Raw genomic sequence first — 19,407 nt, forward strand, 5'->3', positions numbered from 1 at the left:
CATGCTTGAAAGGCGGTGCTTTGAGCATAGAGCATTGATGGCTTTAAATGACCATTATTCCATCTGTTGTGATTTGGTTTTCATCCACTCCGTTTCATTTGAGAGAGTGCATTTTATTCTGTGGCAAGTTTTGCAGATGGACTAGGTAGTCATGGGAGCTAATTTCAAATTGAAGACTAAACCGCAACTTTTCCCATTCCTTGGGCCATTCTCGGAGAGGAGATTGAACGATATGTTTTTGTATAGAGATGAGAGACTGGTAAAATGCATCAAGATGTTGATGTGTGAGAATATTGGGGTGGCAGAGCATCAATACAGGACAAACATTGACACATACTCCCTTATTGTGGCATGGGGTTTAGAATTGGAGCTCTCGCTAGAGCTAGTTAAAAAGGTGGTGGAAGCCATTATTCTAGAGGACTACAAATTGGGGTTAGAAACCGTGTATGAATGGGCCGTTCCTGGTAGAGGATTTGATATTTGCAAAGGAATTTTGAATTTCCACTGAATCTCAAGACATAATACATACCTTTCTTAAGGTGGCTAGATTATTAGCCAAGAGAGAACTTTAGGGAGGAGGCTCAAATTGGGTGGGAGGTGTTAAAAATCTTTGTTGATTTGATGGAGGTGGAGGAGGAGCTGCACTGAGCCATTGAGGAGGCCTGAGTAGTGGAAGAGGGAGAAAATGATGATGTAGAAAGGCGAACAAGGAAGAGGAAGTGCACAAACCTTTCTCTTCATCTGGGTAGTTTGTTTCCTAGATTTTTTCACTATGTTTTTGGTTCGAGGGGTTAATCCCTGATTTTGGTCTTTGAATTTCTTTGCTTTAAGTAGTTTGTATTACTTAGACTTCATAATTTGGCTACTATAACGAGCCATTTTTGAGAGCTCAAACTATAATTTGCATGGCGGTTTGCATAGATGGGTTAGTGGTTTTGTAAAACCGAATGGGTTGGAGGGTGGTCTATAATTTTTGGATGGTGTTTGGTACTTTATGAACAATCAAGAATGTAAAATTTCCTCAATTTAATAAAAATAATACTATTACTAGTTAAAAAAAAGCAACTTAATTTTTTAATCTCTTAGATATCCACTCCTAAAGTTTGTCAAAGGTGTAAGAAGCTCTACAAAGCTCCTTCCATGAGAATAAGTCTTATGAGAAAACTTAAGCATACGTAACTATGACTATTATATTATTGATATACATTTACCAACCACAAGGATTTCTCTTTCAATTTTGACTTCAACTCAATTAAGTCACATGCATTTGAGATTTATTATATTAATATATAAACACCAACAAGCATATGAAAGTGAACTTTTCATACAAGAACGTTGATACAAGACTGTTTTAAAGGGTTTTTTTTATTAGTATAAATGAAAATTGAGTTTTCCAGCTATTAAAATCAAGCATATGATCTAGACATAATTATTGACTATTTAATTTTTGTTAGCAATCATAGAAAGATGTTATTGGTACAAATTGCAAATAACACATATTGTAAAAGACAATTAATGCACACAAAATATAATATACTATAATATATATTAAATAATTAAGAATTAAAATTATATAATATATAATATTATTATATTACATTTTATTATATGATATGTTATAATTAGTAAGGCTAAGATAAATATTTTTGTTACGCAATTCTTTATCATTTTTGTTGTATTGTTCGTTGATGTAATAAAATATATAGTTTATTATTATATGATTATTATGAACAGACTCAATTTTTTCTTGGGATGGAGTGAGACATAATTAAATAAGCATATCCATTTCACTTGAGCATTGACAATGCATATTTGGGTAAATTTATTTCATATTAGATAGTAGTTCTAGCACAATTGAGAGATCACGTTTACTTAATTGTATTGAAGAGGAGGCAAAACATTTGAGTGTTTGTGAGGAAGATAACTTAATGACGTGTCTAAGCATACAAGTGTGCACAAACAAAACATTCTATTAAATTTTTCACAAAGTGATTTAGGTTTGAAATTTAACTATGTCTAGGTTTAGGCTTACAATTCAATTAGTATTAGAGATCAATTAGGATTATGCTTAGAATTCAATTAAAATTGCAATTATATATAAGATTTGAGTTAGGGCTCAATCAATTTAAATGAAATAATTAAAACAAAAGAAAATCAATGACCAAAAATGATATCTCTCCCTATCTTCTACATAAACTTCTCTAAATATAAATATGCTAGTTAAAAAGTATTTAATAAAATATAATAAATCTATTATAATTATAATTAGAATTAAATTATTTGCAAAACTAAAAAGCACTCTAAATGTTGCAAACGAACACATTAGAGCTAGAAAATTCCAGCCTATAGTGATGAGCAAAAGCTACAAAAATCGTTCATCTTTATTGTTTCCCTACACGGTACGCTTCTGATGAAAGACATTTTTCAACTCGCTAAGTAATTGTTTATTGTTTAGCTAATTAAAAAACTCGAGAGCGTGGAAGGTTGCAAAACGCCAATTCAGGCATAATAGAGGCTGCGGCGATATTATTCGCAGCGCGCAGCGTGCAGCGTGCAGCGGGAAAGAGAGGAAGACGAGAAACGAAAATACACAGAATGATGGCGTTATTGGCATCTTTGAGGAGAACAGGTGGCATTGGCTTCAAGAGAGGTGGACTGTCTACTAGAGAGATTCAGAGCTTCAGTTTACCAGAGCTTCCATACGAATACAGTGCATTGGAACGGTTATCAGCGGTGAGATCATGAGTCTGCACCATCAAAAACACCACCAAGCATATGTTACTAACTATAACAAGGCTTTGGAACAGCTTGAAGAGGCTTCTGCTAATAAAGATGCCGAAGCCATTGTCTCTCTCCAAAGTGCCATCAAATTCAATGGAGGAGGTAAGATTAAATTTAATGTTTTTAGTTCTGAATTTGGCTTTGTAGATCAGAGACCTTGGATCTTATAAAGGACGAATGCTCCGGCTGTTAACTCTGGGGATAAATATCTAGGGTTTTGGAAACCTTGGGGTTTTAGGTACAATCTATGTAATAGTTCCTATCATGGGATAATTTTGTTTAAATATTACTAAACGCTTCTGGATCACATTGTTTATCGCACTTGACTTCCAACATTGTCTCTTGCATCGGGATAAAAAGGTAAGAAGCCAGTGCTTGACCCACATGTTGGTAACTGGTTTTTTACTTTACTCTTCTGAGGGTACCTGTTCAGACAAGCTAGGAAGACAGATTGTCCCCAAATCCTAACGCTAACGAGGCTTGCCTGGGCTGTAGGCAGTGTTAAAGCAGAATAGGGATTTGAATTTGGGTTTCCTCTACAGTACCCAATTTTCTATAATATCACACAGCCCTTTGAACTATCGTCATATTGGTAATTACATTACTAATTACAAGATATTTGTTCTAAACTCCTGGAAAAGTTTCGACAGAATTTTAAAAGATAGTGGGGAATTAGGATATTTCAGATTTTCTAATAAATGTTAAAAATCTTTGGATCAATTAGAAAATCTTCAAATCAATTAAAAATTGCCATAATAGAACAAATTGGAGACACAAAACAGAACTGAAATTGGACAAAAACTAATTTGTTGCAAGCAAGCAAACTAAAAATGCACAATTTCACATCAAAACGAAAAGGAATAAATTTGTTTCTCGCTCTCATTTTCAAAACTTGAAAGATAAATGCAATAAATAGTATTATATCTCTCTTTTAGAACATGGAACTTTGACCATTCTATCAGGTACAAGAAATCACAAAGAGAGCCTCCTGTGGTAAGAACACTTACAGCTCACATCATTTCAAAGATTCTTCTACAGACAAAGAGTTCTGCTAGTCTCTACCCTTAAGTGTTTAATATATATTTTTCCTTAGGCAGTTCGTTTTTAAGATATGTCACTAATCGTTTCTGGAAGTTGCTGGATATTATGCTTTTATAGAATATTTAAGCAATAAAATGAAAATGAAATGCTATATGTTTTTCTTTAAATGAAAAGCTATATTCTTAAATTCGAGAACAAGCTAATGTTCATTTAAAATGATCTATTCATGAATTGAAAGACAGGAAAAACAGTTTACATGAATCTGCATCCAGTTTCCAGCTACCAGTAGCATAACAATGCCTAACAAAAGGGAGATACCACATAATCTAAGACGGGACACTACTTAACCCACATAAATGCATTATGATAGACATTCTACAATGAGATCATGAGGCATCTCTTTCAATCTTGTAAGCATGACAAATATCATCGAGGTCATCTCCCAAAACCCCAAAAAATAGATATGTCATTAACAGAGAGTAGATTTAATCATCGTTTAGCTGAGTTGTCATAGCTGGCACAATGCCTCTTCTATATCCTATTCTGATCTCTATGGTCACCTGGCTGTCAGGTTCGGGAGATAACATTGGACTTTATTCACTAACAAGCTTATTCATCGTGGGTTGTTGGAGAGATGTTGTTTTGAAATTCAATATGGTTTCATCATTCAGCATTCCTCTTGCCCAACATGTCATTAGAGTGACCTAAAGGCTTGGTCCACAGAGAGAGAAAGCCTGTACTTGGTACCATACAAATCAGTGTCTTTGAAAAATTTACAGAGGGTATGAAAGTTCTCTTTCCTCCGTTTTTGTAGATTCTCATTACTGTTTTGTTTCTCAATCAAGTTATTAACTTGCTCTTACCAAATCTGAAAGCTCTTTCCAGATTTCATCGAAGTCTGACTTAAGAGCAATGATGTAGTTTTCACCCACAGGCTGTTTGAGATTTGCAGGATTTCAAGAATTAAGGATCAGCATTGGGAGCAGGGGAAGGAGATAGCTGAATTCTAATACTTGAAGTTGAAACCTTAGCAATAAAGGGTTTCAGTGCCTCCTTAATAGATTTGTTGTAGCATGAAGTGTAGACCTAAAGGCCGCCAATGATCCAGGCCTTGTTTAATTTGTTGACCATCACATTCTTATTGAAAATAGTATTCTTGGGTCTTATTGGTTTGAGATATCCCTGACACACTCTCAAAAGAATTCTTTGTTTCTTTTTAGAATCGTTATACTAATATGCATCCAAACTTTGAACAACAGAGAGATAATTAACCTTTGAAGCTCGTGCAGATTGAACACCAGGCATTTTGGAAGACTAATATCCTTGATTTAATTTTCAGCAAGATTCAAGTGTACAGATTTTTAGACAGACTTACGGCAATACAATGATACTGATCTTGTAATTGGTTGGCTGGCAATGACTGCTAAGTACAGAACAAATCATTGGCGTTGGAAGTCGCCAATCCACTCAGAGCTACCCCACGATATATAGAACGCCACTCCAAATAGTCTTTGTCTGTCACAGCTGCCAATAGTTCTTCTGATAGGATTTGTAGTTTGTATATCCAATTACCAGTCTCTGGCTTTGCCCTGTCAGCGACAAAGGCAAAGACATGCTGTATTATCTTCTAGGCAATCAATACACCTCAGAACTGTAATCGTTGCAATTCCTCATCACAATCTTCACTTGCACGTCTCTCCACGATCCCCTAAAAGGCAAAGACATGCCGTATTATCTTCTAGGCAATCAATACACCTCAGAACTGTAATTGTTGTAATTCCTCATCACAATCTTCACTTGCACGTCTCTCCACGAACCCCTGGTTTAGGCTACAGGTTTTCATCTAATGGACTTGCGTAGACGAGGCAGACCATCCAGAACCATGCATACAATGACAGATATTAGAATATAAACCTTTAGTCACAATTTCCTGATCACGAACGGCTTCCAGAATTAATGTTGGCTTTTCAACCTTCATCCAATTTCCACGACCCAGCTCATATACAAATATTAAAGAGCCGGTGAAATCTAGCACACTGACTATAATGTTAATCACAATTTAATTTATTAAACCAAGTGAGGGCTTCTCATCATTAATCGCTAAACATTAGAGAACCATGGCAACGACAAAATAAAAAGATATCCAAATGCCAAAACTATAGAGGAATATAGAATCGGGCCTCACTATAATAATGTGCTAGAAAGGAGTGATATAGAATATAAAGATTACATGTGCCAAGCTCAGATGGTCAGATGTGAATATTCAACCGCAGAAACAAATTATAATAACTTAGTTTTCTCAAAAGAAAATAGCTTTATTTCTGAAACAACATTTGATCCTTACAAATTTGTCTCCAGTGGAGACCTCACAAATTTGGCCCTGAAGTAGAGATTTTTTCGCAAATCCACTCTTTTGGAAGAACTAGGTTTTCGTCCAGCCCTCCTGATCACTGAAGGTTTCCATCCTCAGCGATTAGCTAATGCAAAGCATCAGACAAATTCAACAAATCAAACCTACCTTCCTTCTTCCATCCAGCCTCTTTATAAAGAACTCCAAGAAGCATCTAGAACATTAGGCCGACTTGGCTGACTTAAAAAAAATTCATATTTTGGAGAACTTTATTTATTTAAGTGACAATAATAATATTTTATTATTTAATTGTTAATTAATTAAATTAATTAATATTAAGTCATCTTTTGAATATTTCTTTTATTTTTTTGACAACTTAATAAAAATCAATTTAATTAATTGTCACTAAAAATTGGGGACATGACATGGTTTGTGTGGGAGAGGAGTGGGTGTTTACCACCTGAATTTTTTCAATTACAGGATCTCAAGTCTGGCTTTTCACCTTGTTTAAGAAAGGAAATTTTAGATGATGTTGTGAGATGCACTGCAAGGAAGGGGACTTCTTAGCAGAAGGTGGGGATCATGGAAAGCCTTTTTTGTGTTCTTAAAAGACATAGTTTGGGAAGGGGATATCTACATAAAGCAGAGACATTGAGTCAGTAGTTTTTTTACTATTTGGAAAATCATGAGAGTTACATGTCACCTTTGAATGAAACACCTCTTTGATTTCTCTTCAAATTCTTGCACAAGATAATTCTTTTCTGTTTATGAGATATTTCACTTACCCTTCTAACATCTATTTATACATCTTCCGTGTTTGAGTACAGTCAAGCAGATAGTGGGTTCTCAATAATTAGATTTCTTCACATTATAGTCAAGGTATTCCATAATCATCTTCCTCTCCAAACAGAGATATTAGCATAGAACTTGCATCATAGGCTTCACACATGCAGAGTGCTTTTGAATTCAAGATTCCCCATGCATCCCTTGAGGCATAGCTCAGCATTGGAGTACAGGAAGCCTATGCATATTGTCTGATGCCTAGTAATTTCAACATTGCATTTAGCCTCTGTGATGTCCCCTTCTAGTTGACATCTGTCAGCTGAGTAGATTAGCCTATCATTGACCCTCCTAGCTGATAAGGTTGGGTAGAGGGTCCTCCAGAGTTTGATTCACCACCTTTAGAGCAAGCACTCCAGGGCTGGTCTTCGTTTGAGGTCTCTAGGACTTCGTTTGAGATACTATCTATTTTTAGCAGTCCTGCTATTTATAGCCAGTAGGTTGGGCAAGGATAGATTATGGTTTGGCAATCCCTAGTTCAGACGGCAGGCATTTCAGATGAATACTTAGAGAGATATTAATATTTAATTATTTTTAATTAAATATTAAATGGCGAACTTTAATGTTTTAAAGTTTTAAAAGTCACTTTAAGTTATAACTTAAGTGAGGGTCTATTTCTCATTAGATGGGGCCAGTTTTTATATTAAATGAAAGATGATTTATTTTTTGACACTTCAATAGTCAAAAATAAATAATAAAAGTTAAAACATCATTAAAGGCCAAATTGCACCTTTCTTGGGAATCGTGCCAACCCTAAATGGAGAAGATTAAAGAAGATTTTAGGTCTTCTTTTCATTATGCTAAGTTTTGATATTTTTGTTTGGAGCTCTGAGAGGAGCTTTCAGCCAAGGGTTTCAACAGAAGATTCTTCTACAGTGATCAGAGGTATCGGTACAGGAAAATATGGGATTCTTGTACAACAACATCAGAGGCTGTGAAATATCAGTTGATCTTGCTCTTACAGTTGGTCTCATTCAGGGACCAAGTTTGTGCTTATTAGTCAGAGAGGCACCGTTATTTATCAGTATTTTATTGCTGCAGCAAGCAAGGAAACAAAGATACCCAAAGGAGATATTTTTGATGGCTGTACGACTGCTTGGGGAGTAGCGCCAATCACCTAAGGGGCTGCGATTTGCATGTTGGAAGGATCCAAAAAATAAACAAAATAAGGAGAAGGTGCGCCTAGCCTAGAGTCATCCATTGAGCTACCATACAAGCTGTCTGGGTCAGTCTGGAGTGCGTTATAGCATGCTGTCATAATGGACTGTGTATGACCAGCAAGGAAGAAATAAGGGTTTCCAACAATTCTTGGTATTTTTCAATTCCTATCTTTAATTGTCTGTTTATGTATTGAGGGTAAATAAAGGTTGAATACATGTAATAAGGGTTTGATCAGTTTATTACTGAATTAGAATTGATTTCTAGCGTTTCCCTATTGTTGCTTTTTGTGCTTAAGTTTGTCAAAATTATATTTGCTGCTACAAATTGGCAAAGAACACACTTGAAATGCAACGGGTTCAGTTAAACGTCAGTTGTCTTGGTTGAGGACCTTATAAGGTTCTTACAGCCTCGATAGTCACTTAACCCATCATACAACATGGAACATACAATTCTTTGCAGAGGTAGCAAAATAGTGTCATGTGCCACACATTCAGTGCATTACCAACTTGGGAAAAGTGAGTGGGAAGGGAATTGGCCAGATCAATATTCAAGGGTTTTAATTCCCTAGGACAAACACTTGTTATTTCATAAGAGAATTTGTATCAAAGGGATGAGAACCATCAGTTGCAGAATGAGGTCTATATAGAGAAGAATCTATAGCGTTGTTATGAAGAAAATGATTGATTTACTAATAAAGTTTTGTCAATTCAAAAAACCCATTTTTGAATAATTACATCATCTATAAGAGAGGTACAACCACGTTACAAAGAAGGCGCAGGAAGATTTAGCTGGCAAGGTTACAAAATGTGAAGAGAAGACTTACAAATAAACTTACACATCTCGAATGAAGTTGAATAATGACAAAAGAAATGTGATAGGTTTTGTTTTGTAACAATTTAATCATTTGCCAATTTTGAATAACATTCTAAAGGAATTGGTGTAATGTCCCCTATCAGGAGATAGCCTATTTTCCAATAATTAAACACATCTCATCATACTTATTGTATTTTATTATGCATTTGTTACCTCTAGGGAACAATTAGCATACATCATACAAGGGATAATCAACATAGCCAGGTCTAATCCCTAATCAATCCTAATGATCAATCTTAGCGGAGATTGGGAAGTATCTTTTTTAGGGTGCCAGAAAACCATCCTCCACAAGTATTGCCTTTGTATGATGTAACATATGCCCATTCGACCACAGGCTTTATCCATTGCCTTTGTATGATGTAACACATGCCCATTCCACCGCAGGCCTTATTCATTGCCTTTGTATGATGTAGCACATGCCCATTCCACCGCAGGTCTTATCTACCTTGCGAGGTATTAATACTACCTTTCCCTAACAATTCCATATCCAATCCTCCATGTGGGGCAATAGGTAAAGATTAAGAATTTGGACCAGTAATATACAAATGTATCTTGTATTGCATGTGGTCCCTATTAAATAATTCAACATTGATTATATAATTTGCTATGTCGATATAAAAAAGCATATTCACAAATAAACATATTCAGATGTATATATACATATTTATACAAGTACATATACATATACTTATACTCATGTCTAAGTTAGCAATACAAATACATATACATATATTTATACATATACATATACATATACTTATACTCATAAATATACATATACTAGTAGATATGCCTATATATTTACATATATAATAAACCTATACTTATATTCATGATTACTCCATATAATGGATAATTATATTTATCAATCATTCATTTATTTTTAGTACTTAAATTAGCAACTTATATTTATGAACCATAATGCATACCACAATAATGTTCAGAAATGGACGTCTGCATAAAAGGCCAAATGCCTATATTAATGCAGACTTCCCGTATGATGGCTGATTCCAGATTTATCCTTGATAGATCTGCCTTTCCCAGCTCTAATCGATGCTTGAGAGTCAATTCTTATTAACTGCTCTTCTATCTTATCTGATTGATAGTGATGTCACTAGATGGGTTTGATTCCTTTCCTTTATATCTCTCAATATGAGGGAGGGGTCACATCTCTTCATCATGTATGCCATTTGGCAAGAGACACACCCTTTCACCATTAGTACCCTTTGAAAGAATGCAACTCTTTTTTATTTCTGCCCTTTGAAAGGGGCACAACCTTTCACAATCAGATCTACACTTCTGATTATCAAATTATCCCCCCCTCAAATGAGGTTCTTGTTTTCATTTCATGTCTTTGGACCATTGTTAACTTAATTAAATTTAATTATATATCCTTATATATTTTAATTTAATTTTTAATTTTTTATTCTTTTGTATTTTAATTTAATTATTATTATTTATTATTAAATTCTATTTCAAAGTGGTGACATGACAATTGGTTTCAAGTCATGGAAGGAAATGAGTTATAATGATCAATAGTCATAAAAAAATTGCCAATGCATCAGAAGCTTTCTTGAAGTAGAAGTAAGACCCAAGAATGTTGGTATTGATTGCATCAGAGAGCTTTGCCACACAACCACAACTCATATTAAACAGCTGATGCATATATAGGTTGCAGATCCGGAGATATGACAATTTCAAATGGTATTACTACCAAAACACTTGCACTCTATTCTCCAGCACAACCACAACTTGATCAAGAACGAGTAGTATGGCCAGACATAGGAGAAGCAGCAGAGGAACTTAACTCTGTTCAACAACTAATGATGTTATTAAGGGACCCATTCATAGCACTTCAAGAGGATGATACAATACTCTGTAACATCATAAGGAATCATTATGGAGCAGCTCAACAATCATTGGGTATACCAGTAAGTCCTTTGCATACCCTTCTTCCATCTGCAGGCTTTGTAAATTCTCTTGCAGCCACAGATATGTTTCACAAACATTATTGGATTTTTCTGGTATATTCTTAAAAGTTGTTCTAACTTGCTTTCCAAATTGACATTCCTTACATACCGAATTGTGAGGCTTAACAATCTTAGGTAAATCTCTTACTGCCTTAGTTGTACTGATTTTCACAATGCAATCAAAATTTACATGACACAGTCTCTTATGCCATAGACAACTTTCATCAATATGTGCAATCAAGCATGTCTTCTCATTGTTATTCAAATGAAAGATATTACCTCTAGTTTGATTACTGGTTGCAATTTCTAAGCCAGTTCTATATTACCTCTAGTCTGATTACTTATATTTTAATTTTTTATTCTTCTGTATTTTAATTTAATTATTATTATTTATTATGAAATTCTATTTCAAAGTGGTGACATGACAATTGGTTTCAAGTCATGGAAGAAAATGAGTTATAATGATCAATAGTCATAAAAAAATTGCCAATGCATCAGAAGCTTTCTTGAAGTAGAAGTAAGACCCAAGAATGTTGGTATTGATTGTATCAGAGAGCTTTGCCACACAACCACAACTCATATTGCAAAATCTACATAGCTTCTTAAACATCATTTCAAGCAATCTACCTTCAAACATGTAGAGTATGCATCTCAATGACATTTCCTCGGCCAAAATAGGGACCCCCTAGTAGGGGACATTTTGGGGACTGGAGGATGGGTTGGAAACATCCGTGTGTCGTCCTCAATTTTTTATTGAAATTGGAAATGTCTTGGGGGTATTTGTGAAAATCTCCGAAATGGTGTGGTACCTTACAACTCAGCAAGTTTTCATTTCATTTTAAAAAACAAAAAAGTTGTGGCCCTCCACACCCCCTTACATAAAACCTAAACCTAAACCAAAACATTATGACATTCTAAACCAAAAAGAGAGCTCATTTGTGCATTTGCAAATTGTGAAGAGAAGAAAAAAGAAGAGCACATCTGTGAGAAACCAAGTGAGAGAAGGGAAGAGAAGTGAGGAAAAGGCAAAAGAAGACCAAGTCTCTATCATTTGAGGTAAGTTCATTATTTTTGTTTATTTTTATAAATTATTTTGCATTTTTTTTGCTTTTGTCAAAATTTCAATTACTTAGGAGGATTTTGTTTGTTTGTTTGTTTGTGTTCTATGTTTGCACTAGCAGCTGCCAGTTACATTTTGAACCAAAAATAAAGTAGTGAGCACTAGCAAAAGTTAGGGTCAAGAAATTGAAATTGAACAAGCATGCCATGGAAGTTCTTCAAGGAGTGTGTGTGTTTGAAGGACACCTTGTCCAGACAATCCATTTCAATGCCCTTCTAATCTCTTGAAAAATTATGCAAAGGCCCATTTAACAACAAAAAACCACTTTTACAATTTGCAGCAGCCATTGACATTAAGAAAAAAAATTCAGGGGGTAGTAGAGTATAGTTGTTTCATATTTGCAAGAAGGGCTATAGGGGCAGGTACGCAAGAGTTTTCGTCCATCCTTTAGGCATACCTTGTCAAGGGGTAAAAGCATGTAAAATCATAACATTAGTTGAGAAGACTGAGGTGACAAGGTTGCACATGGAGTGTTAAGCAAAAAAAGGGATTCAAATGGAGTGTTTTGCAATATAGTGGGTCATTGTCTAGTGCCACTGCTATTGAATCTAAAAGTTGTGAACTTGAGAGTCAAAGAGGAAAGAAAAGGTCCACTAGCTTTGCAAGCATATTTAACATGCAATCATAAGATGAAGCCGATACTTTTGTTGCAAAATGTTTTTATGCTAGTGCCATGCCATTTCATGAGGCACACTCTCCATATTTTAAACAAATGTTGAAAGATGCACTTGTTGTTGGTCCTTCATATGTTCCACTTGGAGATAATAAACTACGTACCTCCCTCCTTGATAAGGAGTATTCTAAGGTGAATATAATGATGGAGGAGTTGTGACAAGTTTAGATAAGGGAGGTTTTTTCCATCATTATAGATGGGTGGAGCAATATTAGATGTTGACCACTCATAAATGTCATTTTCACATGTCCAGCAAGCTCTTATATTCTTAGAGCTATTGGTTGTTTAGGGAAGTGGAAGGATGCAAGCTTCCAATTTTAGATTTTTGAAGGACGCCATAGAAGAGGTTGGACCCTCTAATGTTGTGCAAGTAGTGATTGATTCACCCTGAGCATGCAAGTTGGCTGGCTTGATAGTGGAGACTGCTTACATGCACATTTTTTGGATGCCATGTTGTGTTCATGTGTTGAACAATGCATTGAGAGACATTCGGAAAATAGATTGGTTGAAGTTAGTGGTGTCAGAAGCTAGAGGCATTCAGATGTTTATTTGCAAACATCACACATCATTTGCTTTGTTTAGGACTTTTTCAAGCAAGGAATTCGTCAAGCCTGTGGATACTAGATATGCTAGCTACTTTATTTTGTTGGAGAGGATGATTGAGGTGCAAGAGCCTCTACAATTAATGGTGGTTAATTTAGAGTGGGCTAGATGGGCAGAGACTATACAGCTGAAGGAAAAAGTGTCAAACAAAAACTCCTCAATGATGATTGGTGGCCCACAATGAGATAAGATATTGTTGTTTTTTAATGAATTGCTGATTTTATTTTTAACTCTCTGATTCTAGTAATAAATTTCTGATTGTATTATTAACTGATTCATTGTTGGTTTTAGTATTAAATTTGTGGTTTCCATTTTATTATTGATATTAAATTAATAAATTCTTGATTTTATTATTAAATTTATGATTAATAATTTTTATTGTTATAAAGTTTCTAACTTGTAAATTTGCTCAGTTATTTTCATTCTTCATAGATATATTTTCTCCATCATCTCACGATTGTCACTTGTTGTGTGGGTCATTAGATATGCTGATATAGATTCTCCTAGCCTTGGCAATATTTATGAGACGCTTGACAAGCAAGCAATTCATCGTAGTATTGATGTGTCTTTTATACACGATCAAACACAGAATAAAATACCCAAAGGTACCTTATCCTCTCTTGAACAAAGCTTCCCCGAATGTTGAAGATTTCGCCTAAGGATCAATTGAGGCAACTCCAAGGTTCTAATATGTAGGGTCTCTATGTGTGGATAAGCTCTTGTGGTATGATGTGATTATGCTGGAATCACAAGGGGGCTTACTTTCAAATGCCTGAGTGTCTGATTTGCTGGAACTCAAGTTCTATCTACTGGCTGGAAGATAAAGAAATAGCAAAAGATGAAAGGCTCAGAAAGTCTACTCTAAGACCTAGAATGCAAGAAGATAGATGAATGACTAGTTGGAGTCCTACTGGGCTAGGTCTCACCATCAAACTGAACAATTCAACACCAACTCAATGTGATCTTCTAAGGGATGCTTCGAATATGTTCAAATCGTTACACCATCTGATACTGATCACCATTCAAGTTAATGTATGAACAATAGATGCGTAACGACTTGAGATTAAGCTCATTCAATGTCAGTTGACCATGCAGGGCACACTTACAATCAATAAGAGGCTAGGACTAGGTGGATTCCACGCAAGTGCATTCAGTAACTTCTTTCATTCAATCTAATTGTTTACCATCTAAAATGAAGATTCAACAAGAAACCATGCATATTGCAAAGAAATAACACACTTCACCTTAACTTCAATGAAAATGGAGTTCATTTACAATTGAGGCAACAATTTCTTGCCTTTTTCTCCTATTCTATTCTAATTGCTATTTTAATCACTATTCTATCTACTAACTCTTAGCTATTCTAACCTCTATTAACCAACTATTAACCCTTACAAATGAAGAGCCAGAGCTTTATATAGAGAGCTCTTTATATTTCAATGGCTAGGATTACAAGATGCAAACCCTAATTAGGGTTTGTTACAACAAGCTCACCTAGCCAATGAGAAAATTACATTCAAAATTTGAGAACCAATATGAAGCAGGGGTAGGTGCCTTGAAGTTTGTGCCATCACTGGTGAGTCAGGTACATTCAATCTGGACATGTTGATTTGGAGCTATCTGACTGGAGGAATAGTGACTGGGATGCCACCTTGTCTGGTACTTGCTTGTATCTCTTTTGATACTCAATTTGGTGATGCTAAGAAGCTAACTCTGATTAAGTCTTCTGAAAATAACTGCTTCTTCAATGTACCTTTGCACTGACCTCGATGATCCTCCTTCGTCCTTGATGTACTCAATGAATGATGTACTTCCTTGACTCTCATTTGTTTGATCAAGCCTCTTCACGGTTGAGTTACTCCTCCTTTAGTAGCTCATATCGCCTTGAAATGTTTATAAGATCTTTCTTCTTGACATCCTGTGGTTTCTCCATGCGGAAGAATGGGGTCTTTGAGGATGGCTTGGTCTATTACGTGCAACTCCTTGAACACTTGAAGTCCTTCAACTTAGAAGCACCCCGAGTCCTCCTCCATGCATTTGAAGTGTCCTTGATGAATGATGGAACTGGAAAAGGTCGCCCCTGTCCTGGCCTGATCTTCTTCCAACTTGATTTGATTGACCTGCAAAACAAACAAAATATAATTAAGAATACATGATATGTTTATTCTAACATAGCATTTCTTACCTTAAATCATCAACAAGAAGGCATTAGAATCAATTTTCTCTGGACGCTCTAGAAGGATAGGTCCTATAATGAAATTCGCTCTGGATCGTCTCTAGGGACATGCCCTATAATAAAATTCACTCAAGATCCTCTCTAGGGATAGGCCCTATAATAAAATTCCCTCTGGATCCTCTCTAGGGAGAGGACCAATAATGAAATTTGCCTTGGACCCTTTGGAAGGGTTAGGAGCGAAATTGACATTTTACTTGATTTTCCTTCATAAAACTCCATATCTCATCCTTTTTTCATCAAAAACAAGTCTTTTGCCCTCGAAAATGCTTAGGAATAGGTTAGTTCAGAGGCTTAGGCAAGGTACAAGACTTCCTAAAGAAATTCGTTGTGGACCCTTTGGAAGGGTCAGGAGCGAATTTGTTCCTCTAGACCCAATTCTTCCTTCTTTTCACTCATCTTGCTATAGATTTGTCCTTTTGAATCCTTTCCTTGCCATGTATGTCCACCATTTGATGTCCCTAGTGAAGAAATAGGTCTTTTTGGAGGATTTCGCTCTGGACTTTTTGGAAGGGTCAGGAGCTTAGAAAAATTTCGCTCTGGACCCTTTGGAAGGGTCAGGAGCAAAATTTGCAATTATGCTCAAATCCTTCACTTTGTTTCACACATCAATACTCCCTCAATCACACTATAGGGATAAGGTTTATGAGGCAAATTAGGACCAAGAAGGGAGATATAAGGAAATTTGCTCTGGACCCTTTGGAAGGGTCAGGAGTGAAATTTGTCTTTTTGGTCAATTTCCTAACATTTTCATCATCCAATCTTATTTGAATATGCTCACAAGGCATAAATAGGTCATTCCTCATTCAGTCAAGGCGTAGGAGCAAGGATTTGAGGTCTTAGCTAGGGGCAAGAGAGGAGTCTAAGGAAATTCGCTCTGGACCCTTTGGAAGGGTTAGGAGTGAATTTTGCAAAAATGCTAAAATTCTTGACCTTTCTCCAAATTTTCAAGTCTAGGCTTGGTCGTTAGGCATTTCTAAGGGCAAAATAGGTCAATTTTATACCAATCAATGCCTAGAGGACAAGAACTTATCATCCATTGACTTGACCAACTCAAACCTTTAAAGGGAAAATCCTTGATGATAGTCACTCACAAACCTTCATTGACTTCCTTAACTCAAAGACATAGGTCTCAAAAGGCAAGACTCCTAGCAGGATATAAGGACTTCCTCAAACTCAATCAAGACTTAACCTAGAAACAAGAGCAAGGCTTGACCTAGAGAAGGCTTTCAAAGAGACCCTGACTTGGACCACCTACTGACCCACCTCAACTCAAGCAGACCCTGCTATCCTAATGATCTCTCTGGCAACTCTCCACTACAAAGGCTAAAAGCCAAGACCAGACAACTAAGCAAAGAAAACTAACTCTAGAAATCAAAAAGTAGGGGTCCGCATTTGCAATGGGGCTGTGTGAATACATCACAACATCTAGCGCTACCTCGAATAAATGTTCCTAAACATTTTAGAGATAAAGACCCAATCGACACTTAGAACCTCCAGTAGATTCAGTCCAACTTATCAGGCGACTAGAAAATGCACTGAAAGTGGAAGGAGAATCCTCAACCAAATCAAGACACTTGGTCTTTGATTACCCATGTGTGTGCAAGTGTATTCATTCCTCTCGACAAGAGGACTATGACCTTCAAGTTCCCCTGTGTTTGGCTATGTAGTGTATCTAAATGTCATAAGCATCCTGGATAGAGCCTCGCTTCCAGTTAGATGTCTATAGTCCCAACGAGGTTATCGCCGCAATCTCACGAATATTGCTCCATTGCCAGTCGGACGTCCATAACCCCGATGGAGTTACTCGCCTGTTCCCATTTGCCAATTTTGATATTTCATTTCATTTTGTTTCATTTTCTTTTTCTTTTGATTTTTCTCTTTCATTTTCTCATTTTTCTCTTTTGATATTGCTTTTTCGTTCTGTCAATTCCTGTGGTTCATAAGCAGTGAAGCTTACTAGGGTTTGAGGATTGCGGTGGTGCTGAACCTAGATTTTAGATTTTTCACCAATCACAGCTTTGCTTGAAAACCATAATGACTTGGAGTTTATTAATGTGTAAAGATATAGTAACCAAACGATGTCGTTATCAAGACATAGAAAGTGATTCCCTTCCAAGTCAAGTACAAGTCCTGATCAAATGATAAAGCTGGAGAGGAATAACTTCAGATTCAAAGTACTTCATGAATAGATATCTAAGAAATGGACCGAACATAAGATCCAAAATGTCGCCAGTGGGTGAGAAAACAACACAGACGCTTTTCTCACAAATGGAGGCTCCCACTCAAGACATCTAAACTAAACAAACCAACTGACTCAAAAGAAAACCAACCCAAAGCAAACTAAGCTAAAGCGCACACCAAAAGCAAACAACTAACTACCTGAGCCACTCAAGATCATGAGTCAGATGACTCAAGGCAAATTAATAACAAGGCTCAAAAACCTCTAAAGCTAAAACACACAAAAGGAAAACCTACTCTCAAACTATATACAAGACTCTCAGACTTGACACGACTCAAAGAAGCGAAATATATACATGACTTTACATGATTTCTCAGGTTGTGCAATAGGAGCATGGCAAAGGTTATGGTTCTCAGTCGAGCAAATTCATCTTTGAATACGGAAAAACAAGCTCTCACCATGCATCTCTCATATTCAAGCAAGGTTTCATGTAAGATAATTAGTTGAGGTAACTCATTAGGACCATGATCTATCCAAATGCAAGTTGTTTTCCTAAAATCCCCATAATTAAAATCGGAATAACTTTCAAGGCTAGGATTAAGGAAAGAGGCAACCTGGTATTGTTCGTATTCAAATAGAAGTGCATTGTTGGAAGCGAGATCACCAACTGCTTTAGGAGGTCGCCATTGGTGATGAACCATTCCACGAGCATTCATAGTATGTTGATCTTGATTTGGAAGCTCCATTTGAAATAAGCCTAGCGCCCCTTCGAATAGCTTGACATTCTTTTCTTTCATTGTGACATCTTGCATTATCCACCCCTTCGAATAGCTTGACATTCTTTTCTTTCATAGTGACATCTTGCATAAACCATGCATCTTCATGAAATTTTGTAAGCATATCCTCAAAAACTAAGCACTCCTTGATGGATTGAGCTTCAAACATCTCCTCTAGTTGATCAAATATAATCTCTGGTGGCATTTCATCTTCAAGCATAGTCTCAAGAGGCTGGATCTGATGATGGATCACATCACTCACCATAACTTGTTTATCTTGAAAATTTTTTGGCAGTGATTTCATTTGTACTTCCTCCGTGAGATCTTTCAGTGCCCCTTCAAATAGTATGATAGTGATGATGTCTCTGAGCATCCCCTCAAATTGTTCTTCATACTTGGGCTTGCTTACAATGATTTGTAATTCTTCATTCAATATGTCAACTTGATTGGCCTCTTTAAGAATGCTATTTGAAACCTCTTGCAATTCATTCTCAATAATCTCCTTTTGTAGCATGAATGAAAATTCTTCAAGGAATGATTCATCTTCTCCTTTGATTGTTTGCTTGACATTTTGATCTTCCCTAGATACTGCTTGAGCATTCTCAATTGCTTCTTCATCTTGCATTTCACAACATTCTTCTTCAGGTGCAAGGCATAGTGTGCTATCCATTGTAATACATTGATCCTTAGGTGAACTTGTATCTTTCACAATCAGGTGGTGCAGTGATATCTTGTTCATATGTTCTTCTGAATTCTGCTACGAGATGTGCACCCCAAGATTTGTTCACGATGCACTCTTTCTCG

General features: G+C 36.1%; 1 long non-coding RNA gene across 3 annotated transcripts in view; it reads left to right on the forward strand.

The window, feature by feature from the left end:
- The first annotated feature begins 2,350 nt into the window (after positions 1–2,350).
- LOC131874598 (uncharacterized) overlaps positions 2,351–19,407 on the forward strand; it is a 33,892-nt gene continuing 16,835 nt past the window's right edge. For all 3 annotated transcript variants that reach the window (XR_009371957.1, XR_009371956.1, XR_009371958.1), the window contains exon 1: positions 2,351–2,883. This is a non-coding gene — a long non-coding RNA (uncharacterized LOC131874598). The remainder of the gene's footprint in view (positions 2,884–19,407) is intronic.

This window comes from Cryptomeria japonica, chromosome 3 (assembly GCF_030272615.1).
Source record: "Cryptomeria japonica chromosome 3, Sugi_1.0, whole genome shotgun sequence".
In the NCBI taxonomy this organism is placed as follows: domain Eukaryota; kingdom Viridiplantae; phylum Streptophyta; class Pinopsida; order Cupressales; family Cupressaceae; genus Cryptomeria; species Cryptomeria japonica.